The following is a 10196-nucleotide window of genomic DNA, read 5'->3' on the forward strand; positions in this document are numbered from 1 at the left end:
TGTATAGGCAAAAAAAAAAGTTTTTTTTTCTTTAGGCACTTCCAGGCAAGGATAAGGAGTAGTTATCAAGTTATCTGCCAAAGATTCCTGAATGGTCATGCATAGGAAAATGTTCTGCATTAGCAGAAATTTTCCCCTTGTACGTGATGGCCAGTGCTTCCCGTTTACTCTTTTGAGCGTGTTTGAGAATGAAGGTCCTTACTTGTTTTTAAACTGACTGTAGGATGTGTTTCTTTTTGTGGTAGAGGTATTTGAAAGTTTCCAGAGCAATAGATGTTTACAGCTGTTCTGCCTTGTAGTGCAGAGGATTTTGCCATGCAGGTTTTTCTTAGCTCTCTCCAATAGTCTGGAAAGTGGAGATCATCCCTAAACTGGTTCACGGTTTTTAATAGCCCTCTCCTAAAGAATAAATCCTCATATTTAGCACAAGACCTTGTAATGCTGGTATCACAGCCAGCATTACGTTTATGGCCTGCAGTCAGAATCTGTGACTTGGAAACTTTCATAGAAACACCAAATGTTATTACATGTCATTCATCTCTACCCTCACATATTCTCTTGTAAGGAAAGATAGAAACTCTGTATCCTTTATTTCCTTCAGTTACTCTCCTTTTTTACCTACAATTTGCTTGGATTTTCTTTAAATAATATTAATGCTGTTTTGGGAGAGATACTTGTCCATGCACCTATATTCTGCCTGACATATATAATAAATGTGTCATTTGATTTATGGCAAACAATCAAATTGGAGCGTTTCTTTACTGTTTGAATAATATGTGAGTCACAGCTGCTTCTTGGCAGAACCGAGACAGGGTCTCAGTTATTTTATCCAATTATTCTATGGCAGGAATCTTCTGTTTCTTCTACTGTCAGCCTTTCTGAGATTCTTGAAAGGCCTTCAGGCTGCTTCTGATGAGGACATGAACACTGTTCATACTTAAAACAGCATTCGTGTAGGTGGCCATTTCATTAGGGAGGGTGAGTTGATCTAGTCATTAGTTACAGATCTTCCATAGTAATCTAGCAAGCGTTCTTGTTGCCTTACGTCATGCTTCTGAAACCTGACTATTGCCTTGTCCTGTCACTTTTTGAGAGCAGGGGTAATGCCTGCAACTATTTGTAGCCGAAATACAAACATCCATTATGCTTTCTCTTTAAAAAATAAATTAAAAAAAATAATCCAACTGGGTCACAGTTAGGGGATGGCATGAAAGCAGTGCTTTGAGTGATTAGACTGAACTCTATCAAAACTGAGCCAATAGTTCCAGCTGCCTTTAAAAATGTTGATACTCTACATGACAGCAAGACAGCTGTCCAAAACTCCCTTCACATCTTTGTCAAACACTGTGCTTTTTGCTGAAACCTCTAATTAAGTCTGTATGTTATGAAAGCAGTTGCACAGAAATGACTGGTGTAATTGTTTAGAATTGCTAAAGGGTGAACTAGATACTAGTTTTACCTGCAGTGGAATTTTTGAGTGGAAAGGTGCTCTTCAGAAGACAGAGAAATTGCTTTATGAAGCAATTGCACATCTAACAGTTGTGGTTTTCATGCTCACGTTTTCTCCTTGGGTTCCTGTGCATTCTGATTTTGGGAGGAGCTGTTAGAGTGGGAAGCATGTGTTATCCTTTCTGTTCTTAGTGCAAAGCACAAGCAGTAGCAGTATATATCTATAATACACAGGTGTTGCTAAGGCAAAGCATCCCTGAAACAGGAGTAATGAAATACTGCCATACGTATGTGTGCCCCAAAGGAATGTGCTCAAGGAAGATATCTCGGAGTTTTAGTTAGTATGGTAAGAAACCTTTTATTTTTCTTTAATGTTCACTGTGTTTATGGCTTTATCATAAATGATGACACAAGCTTTTTATAAAAGAGTAACTACTCTTTGTCTTCCATGTATTAGATGGAAGCAATAAGAAGAATGTTGAAGATTGGGTTTAGATCAAACTTGGTTGCTACTTTTCTGAAATAAAAGATTGTGGGTTTGACTTTGAGAAGTTTGATCTAAATGCATTAGCTTTGAACAGCAATATTAATTGTTTTAGGAAGACCTTTTGACAAGAATTTATTTTTTTTTCCAGTAAGAGACAAAATTCCAAGGGGCTATAGTACCAAGGCATAATTTCCTACAGATTTCACCTTGATTGTGGTCTCAAGGAGAAGAGATAGTGGCCTGTTGATGTCATACTAGCTTACTGTTTTGTGTTCTGAAAAGTTTATTGCTATATTGTTTAGGTAAATGCTAATTGTTAACTCTGATCCTGACATGATAAATAAGGAATCTCTTGCCATGTTGCTTAAGAAAGTACTTTATGGGGTCTGGCTATGATAATGGTATTTGGAAGTTTGAAGTGTGTTTTCTTCTGCATAGCATCACAACTGTCTTTATCTTCATGTCATATGTGCCAAATTTACAGACGCCTATACAGGAACATGGTTTGTCAGGTAGAACATAAAGCCATTAACTTAGTACCCAGCTTAGGCAGATGTCTGCATGGAATATAGCTTCTAAAAGTACTCTGATTCTTTCATCTCAAAATTTGTCATATTACATAAAGGTTCTGTTGGTTGTTATAGGACAGTATTATGCGGTTAGTGAATATGGGGGCAAAGTATTACACTGTTGTACTGACATTTACTTAATACTTCCTTTCTGAAATTTATTTGACTTTCTGTGTTAGTTTATAAGTGGAGTTAAATAAAGTTCTTTTGCTCTGTGACATCTAGTATTTGAGGAAATAGAAAATATTGGAAATAATAATTTAGAAGGATAACATCTAAATGATAATTGTATTAATTGGCTTGAAATATAAATGAGAAATATGCATTCCAAAAAAGCAAAGTAAGCTTTCATGAAATTATTAATGCTATTAAATGCTAACTTTTTCTTGAGCAAGTAATAATTATGCTGAATCACAGTATTGCTGCTGGAGAAATGAGTAGGCGGCAGCTTTTACTATTCTTGCAGAGTATTTATTATATCACTTCCTGAATCTGAGCATCTACTTGTCAGGTTGATGCATAAGTGGCGGCTTCACTTTTTTCTTGCTAAAAAATTAGGACCTATTACTGACTCATGAGTCACTTATTCAGTCTGTTCCTTGGTTCATCCTGTGGAACAGAAAGAAGATAGCAGGAGATAGAGCTGACAGAATAGTGTGGTGTCTGGATGTTCTTCTTCGTGGCCTAGATAGGATATGAGTGTTAGTAAAATACTGTCTTTTAGATTGTCAGGCCAGTTTTCTCCACAGATGAGAAACAAAGGAGTTAAGGTGTTCTGTGAAGAGTGTTTCTGGAAGGAAAATATTTTCATTGGCCTTTATATCAAAGTATCGAAATAATACAGCCTGAACAATTAAGAGGCAAGTGCATGCCTGTGTCGGTGACTTGGTCCCTGTCTGTCCTTCAGGAAATTGTACATCGTTTGGCAATGAGTCACCTAGAGATTTTTTCCATGCTTAGCAGAGAATGTAACTCCTTAGCAGTTAATGCAAATGTAATTGTGAAGACGGCATATTAATTTCAATGATTTTGTATAGGCGATGGGGTAGTACATGCATAATGAATCTGATGTATGAAACATACTGCACAATGCATATCTAATGCATAGATGTTCTATATATATGCAGCTAGTCTAATGCATCAATGCTTGTTAAATTTACTGCTTATGCACAAGGAGTTTGTGACAAGACTGAGCTGTGTGTGGAAATGTGTGGCATTCTCGTCAAAACTGTATCCACAGTGCTGCTGTTCCGGAAACCTCATAGTCCTCAAATTTCTACTGGCCAAAAATTCGAGACAGAAAAAGTGTTCATGCATAGGAAAGCCTGTCTGTATGGTGTTCCCACTGCAGTCATAGCTGCATAATGGTTAAATCCAGAATTGTATTGTTCAGTTGAGTGGAACTGTTCATACTTCATATGAAAGCTGCAACAAGTCTGTTGGCAGCGTGTTCTGTTGAACTAATCTTTTATTGGCTAACACAAGCTTTGAGAAACATCCCAACTTGTTTCGAAATATTGATTAGTTTTGGAAATATCTTAAATATTGTGAAAGACTTTCTGTTTATTTTATACTTAACACTGTCTTCCATCTCAGGTGATTCATTGAGTATGCAGGGCAAATCTTACATTTATCTTAGCAGATAATTTTAGACTGTGGTATGTGATACGTGGCATTTGGAATTAGTCAGATTTTCATGTACTCTGGGGCTTTTGCATCTGTTTCCTATTAGCAGCTTTGTTCTCAAGCCTCTAGTCTCCCCAGAAAGGAGGAGGAAGAAAAAACACCCCAAAAGAAGAAGAAAAAACAAACCCAAGAAACAATCTTAAATTCTAAACATGGAGAAGGAGGAAGACTAATAGGCTTCAGAACATGATTTCATTATTTTTAGTTTACTGTTGCTTTTATTGTCATGCTGGTGATAAATACTGATCAAAATAAAATGGAGATAATTAATGTTTCTTTCGACTGTTATGGTGTACCTTAGTTTTTCTGGATAAATAGTGCAATATTTGAAGTGGGAATCTACTTTTAAGACTGAAATAGTGGGTGATGATGATTCTTAGTTTTTCCAATTGAATAGTAGTAAATATAAAAATGTTAGCTAGAAACTTAAGTTCTGAAAGATTTAACTCTGTAGATTTAACTTAAACTTGAAAAGAAATGTTGTAAGGTTAGTAAATGGCCAGCTGTGGTTGGGCGAATATGGTATGTGGTTTAATGTTGGTAGTTGATGTCTTAGCAGACGTTACTTCTTTGGACATAGGTAAATGTTTTTTGAAATTACATTAGATGATGTCAAATTATCAGAACAGTGAAGTTGTGTTAGATTTCCTATGCATAATCTGTTTTACGTGGCTGAAATATTTTACCTCTTTAGCAAACCAATATGAACAGTTTAAAATTTGTATATCTTAATTTGTATACTTTTTTCCTACTGTCCTGGTTCTTTGGGCATTTCCCTCATTTTTGGGAAATGGTAGTGCAGGAATTCTGGATGGGATACTTGCTAATGTGAAACTTTCTGGAAGTTCCCAGTTTTAGAAGTTCCTTGATTCCTTAGGGAAAGGAAGCTTTTGTCTTTGTCGCTTACTTCATTCAGTATCTTTTGACCCTCATTGCCAATTATAACCAAATTTGACACAGGATAGAGGGGAAATATATATGTCCTTATTACCAACTTGTGACAAATGGCAGCTGGGCAGAGGAAAGTGCTTCAAAGACGTGCTTCAACTGAGGAAAAGACAGTTACAAATTCTTTTTAGAGTAAGCAGCCAGATGGCAAGATGAAACAGAGATGTTGACTAACCCCTTGGCATACTTGTAGCTCTGTCACTTGGCAGTGTCACTTGGAAGACAGCTGTAGGAGAATATGCTGAGGTGCTGGTGTGAGGCGGAGACAAACTGGATGATCCTGAGGGTTGCAAGATTCAAGTTCATAGGAATCTAGGCTTCTGTATCTTCCTTGTTTGTGGACTAACTTAGTGACGGCAAGACTAGGAATTAAGAGATCATCCTTTTCCTTCTAAAGCAGCCCAGGATGCTGTTTGCCTCCTTCCCACAAGGGCACATTCCTGGCTCACATTCAGCTTGTCCACCAGGACCCCCAGGTCCTTTCCTGCAAAGCTGCTTTCTAGGTCATCCAGCATTTGCCAATGCATGGGGTTACTCCTTGCTGGGTATGAGACTTTGGACTTCCCTTTGTTAACTGTTTGAATTCCTGTTGGCCCATTTCTCCAGCCTCTCAAGGTCCCTTGATGGCAGCATATCAGTCACTCCTTCCACTGTTGTGTCATCAGCAAACTTGCTGAGGGTCGTCTGCCCTATTGTCTGGATCATTAATGATGTTGAGCAGGAGTGGAGCCAATATTGACCTCTGGGGTATGCAGCTAGTTACTGGCCTCCAACTAGAATTCACTAAATCGCCACACTCTTCTTCCTGCCGTTCAGCCAGTTTTCAATCCACCTCACTGTCTGCTCATCCAGCCCATACTTCATACCTGTGCTCTTTCTCTTTCCATCTGTCTTTTTCTCTTTCCTGATACTTCTGAGCATAGTGGACACTTTTAGCCAGTTTGCAAGATACACTGAATTCAGGCAGGTTTTATGTAAATTGGTAGCTGGGTGGAGGGGGAAGACACTATTAATATTAGAAAGATGAAGAAAAATCAACACTTTTCACCTTCTTTAACTTGTTCAGCAGCAACAGAAAGCACCTAATGATCTGTGAGTTTCATGCACTAGTCTGTGGACAACCAAGTAGGTGATTCTGAACCCATACTTCTAATCTATAAATATATTACTGTGGAGGAAATAGAGAAGATACTGGATTGGGACTAATATCATTAAGGCTATGAAGTGGAATGGGATTTTGTGATGGGAGATTGAGGGTTACATGGCATAGGTATCTTTACATAAACTATTCTTCATTAGATGTCTTGCTTGCAGAATGAACATATCTCAAACTGAAGTGGCTCAAATGCTTCAAAATTCTGATTTTGTTTGGCTTTTCAATACAGATATGAAAGAAATCCCATTTTATTCAATGTATGTTTTGATTTATATGGTATGCATTTGCTGGTTGTGCAAGTTAAAATCATGATTTGATAGTATCTTATAGTCTTTAAACTTTCTGTATTTTATTGTTTGTTATTTGTCTACTAATGTATTATTCTGCATGATTCTTCATTCTGATGTGTTTTGAAGTATTGTATTGAGTAGGTTGATATTGGGGAAAGAAGCAAGGAGAAGACTTGGAGAGATGAGGTTGTTTCATTCTTTGGCAGGTTAATGGTGTAGAGCAGGACACAGAACTCAGTCTTCAGAAGTATTCAGATAGTACTTTAGTACTAAAACAGGCTATTCTGCCTGATCAGTATTTGTGAAGTTTCCTGGGCGATTACTGTACAGCAAGTCTTTGTTAGGTATTCTTTAGAATTATTTTCCTTCTATTGGTAACAATAGGCTGCCATCCTCTGGTGAAATTTGTTAAGTGTTTTGTTAGGGACCTGACTTTTTCAGAAGAGAGAAGCCTATTAGTTTGGAATGCTTAGACAGAATAAATATTATTTTTTTAATCAGAGGAACATAGTCGTACAAGGAATAACTACTAAGACTCTTAGGATTTACAGCAAACCTCTTTCTCCCTCTTTTTCTGTAACAACTGTGGAGAATGTAATGGTGGAGTTGATGTCTTCAGAGTTTTTCTCCCTGTCTGCTGAACCTGAACTGCCTTGGTCTGTGGAAAGACCGTTGAACACCATTTTGTTATCATCAGTTAGCTATTTTTCCGTTAATGTCATTGCTGCCCATATTCAGAGATCATTGCTGAAACTGTGTAAGGCACATTTTATATTGTAATGTCTGTATGTCACCGTGACATCCACTTGGGCTTATGTCAAAGTATGCCAAAGATACAAGGTGTGTAAATTATTATAATTAACCACAAATGCTAGCTGAAGAATGATATCTGAAAATAGTGGAGGGTCGTTGAACATATTTCTTTCTCGTAAGTGACAGACATCCTATGAATTTATGTAATGTGATGTAGGAAATGACTGCTGTTTTTCTCTGTAACTCTTACAGGAGACAGAATGAACCGTTTGATACTTACCTGCTTTAATGCAAAATTGCCAATGTAGTTTGTTGCAGATAAAGTTTTTTAAACTTCAAAGCTAGCTGAATTTGCCTTGAAAATTATGAAAAGCTAAGCCGTTGGTGAAATTCTTTAGAGATTAAGTGTGAGAGTGGAGGTAGTATCTTCAAAATAGTGCTGCAGTTTCTTCTATGAAAGTTGTATGTATCCATGGATGACTATAGATAGTGTCTGAATCCATGGCCAAGTGGAAAGAGTAAGAAGGCAAGAGTTTTTTAAGGCTCTGGAAGGATAAGATTAAGACTATATAGTCTTCTGCCTCTTGGAACTTTGATACATTTTTACAAAGCTTTCCCATTATATTCATTTAAAGAGTAGACCTAAAATTTGGTGGAACATGGGAGTACCTTTAAAGAATTCTTAGGTTTAGAAAGTACTAGTTGTCTTTCTAGGGACTAAGACTACTCTGCTAAAACCATGCCCCAAGGAAAGTTTCAGATGAGGTCCAACGCTGAGGGACACTTTCTGGAGTCTGTGTTGGGATCATTAATTAGCCTTAGCCAAAACTCCTTCCCTTTCGAGACCAAAACGTCCAGTGGCCATTTTTCTTACGTGTGCCTGGCAGTTAGTCATAGCAACACTGACAGTTTGAATAAAAGCAAGAGGGGATTTTGTTTTTTTCATGTGGCAATGTACTCACCTGTTGGCATTTATTATGTTTGGAAATCTTGCGTAAAATGCAGTTACGGTTTACATTATATTTAAGAATATAGGTAATTGCTTCCAAGAACTCCTTGCTGCCACATAGGTTTATTAGCAATGGGTTGATTGAACTGGCCTGCTTCGGGGTAGAGAGGGGTAGGCTAACAAAAGGAAGCAGGAGTTGTTCAGACCTTAGTCCATCTTCTTAAATGTCTTAGTCTTGGCAGATGCAGCATTCCTGTTGTCCATTGCTTAAGCTTCAATTGGATGAGGAATTGTTTGCTTCCTCTGTTACATTTCATTTTAAACCTTACCTCTAAACTAGTGTAGAATAATGTACTGCATCACGCTCTGAGTTTATTATTTTAGTTAAGCTGCAGAATTTGAGTCAGTTTCTCTAATTCGGTTGTCATTGATGAATTGGTGTAACTAGTATAGCATCAATGTTTAAGAATAAATTTAGTGATTCATATAAATGTAATGATTTTTTGGTTATCAATTTTTATTCTTTGTATTAGTATTGTACTTGCTGTTTGTTGTGCTGTGAACTGAAGACTTGATTGAAGTCCACCTTTATCCCACTTACCTGAGGTGGAAACTGTTAACTTAGTGTTCCACAAAATAGATAAAAGATTTGGAAGTTTTCATTCCATTTTTTGTTCTTAACCTTCTTTAGGATTTAGCTTCTTTTTGCTGTTATATTGCTACTTGACCACTCTTTTCCCTCAGATCTGTTTTGGCTCTTGATTACCCTCTGGTCATCTGTCCTGGTTCAGCTGAGATAGAGTTAATTTTCTTCTTAGTATCTAGTAAAGTGCTGTGTTTTGGCTCTGGTGTGAGAACAATGTTGATAACTGCACTGATGTTTTCAGTTGTTGCTGGGTGATGTTTATACTAAGTCAAGAACTTTGGTTTCTTGGGCCTTGTCAGCCAGAGGGCTGGGGGGGCCACAAGAGACTGGGAGAGGACACAGCCAGGACAGGTGCCCCAAGCCAGCCAAAGGGATGCTCCATACCATATGACGTCATGCCGAGTATATAAACTGGGGGAAGAAGGAGGAAGAGGGAGACATCTGGCATCACGGCGTTTGTCCTCCCGAGTACCCATTCCGTGATGGAGCCCGGCTGCCCTGGGGATGGCCCAACACCCGCCTGCCCGTGGGAGTGGGGAATGTTCCCGGCTTTGCTTTGCTTGTGTGTGCGGCTTTTGCTTTACCTATTAAATTGTTCTTATCTCAACCCCTGAGTTTTACATTCCTTTCCGATCCTCCTCCCCATCCCTCGCGGGAGAGCAAGTGGCTGCATGGGGCTGGATTGTCGGCCAGGGTTAAACCACGACATCATCTACAAATTATCTTGCCTCATTATTTTGTCTTTCCTCTATCTTTTTGATATTAAATGTTACAAGCACTGAACCTTTTGTGGAACCTTAAGGACTTAAGCTTTTTAGCTGTTACTAGGACATTTATTTCAAATCTTCAGTTCCTTCTTGGACAGTTAGTTGTTATTGACAATGCTTTGTCTCTCTGGTATGAGGTTATGAGCTGCTTATGGGTGTACAAGGCAGGGTAGGCTGGCGTTTTCCAGAGGGCATGAATGTGCACTTGGGCTGTTAGCGTGAAGCACTAGGTCTTCCTGCTTTTGAGTATGAATGTAAAGAGTTTTGTGTGATGATGATTTACGCCAGGGTAGGTGACTAGTCTGTGTGGTGTGTTATTCTTTATGTAACTAGGCTGTTTCATTCTCAGTTACTTATTTCTGCCCTTGCTCTTTTCAATGTTCTTCTATGCTCCGCATAAATCTTTTAGAGGTGGCTTCAAGAGTAGGCTATTTCACTTTGTAGCCTTGTCAGGTTTGTTACTGTTGGGTTTATTTCAAGCGCAATTTATAGAGGC

At 38.2% G+C, this 10196-nt stretch overlaps 1 protein-coding gene across 3 annotated transcripts in view; it reads left to right on the forward strand.

Annotated features, from left to right (window-relative positions):
* The window catches only part of CENPP (centromere protein P), a 151619-nt gene that overhangs the window by 55187 nt on the left and 86236 nt on the right, over positions 1–10196 (forward strand). The gene's annotated exons all lie outside the window — the stretch shown is intronic.

Source organism: Falco cherrug, chromosome 4, assembly GCF_023634085.1.
Source record: "Falco cherrug isolate bFalChe1 chromosome 4, bFalChe1.pri, whole genome shotgun sequence".
NCBI lineage: Eukaryota > Metazoa > Chordata > Aves > Falconiformes > Falconidae > Falco > Falco cherrug.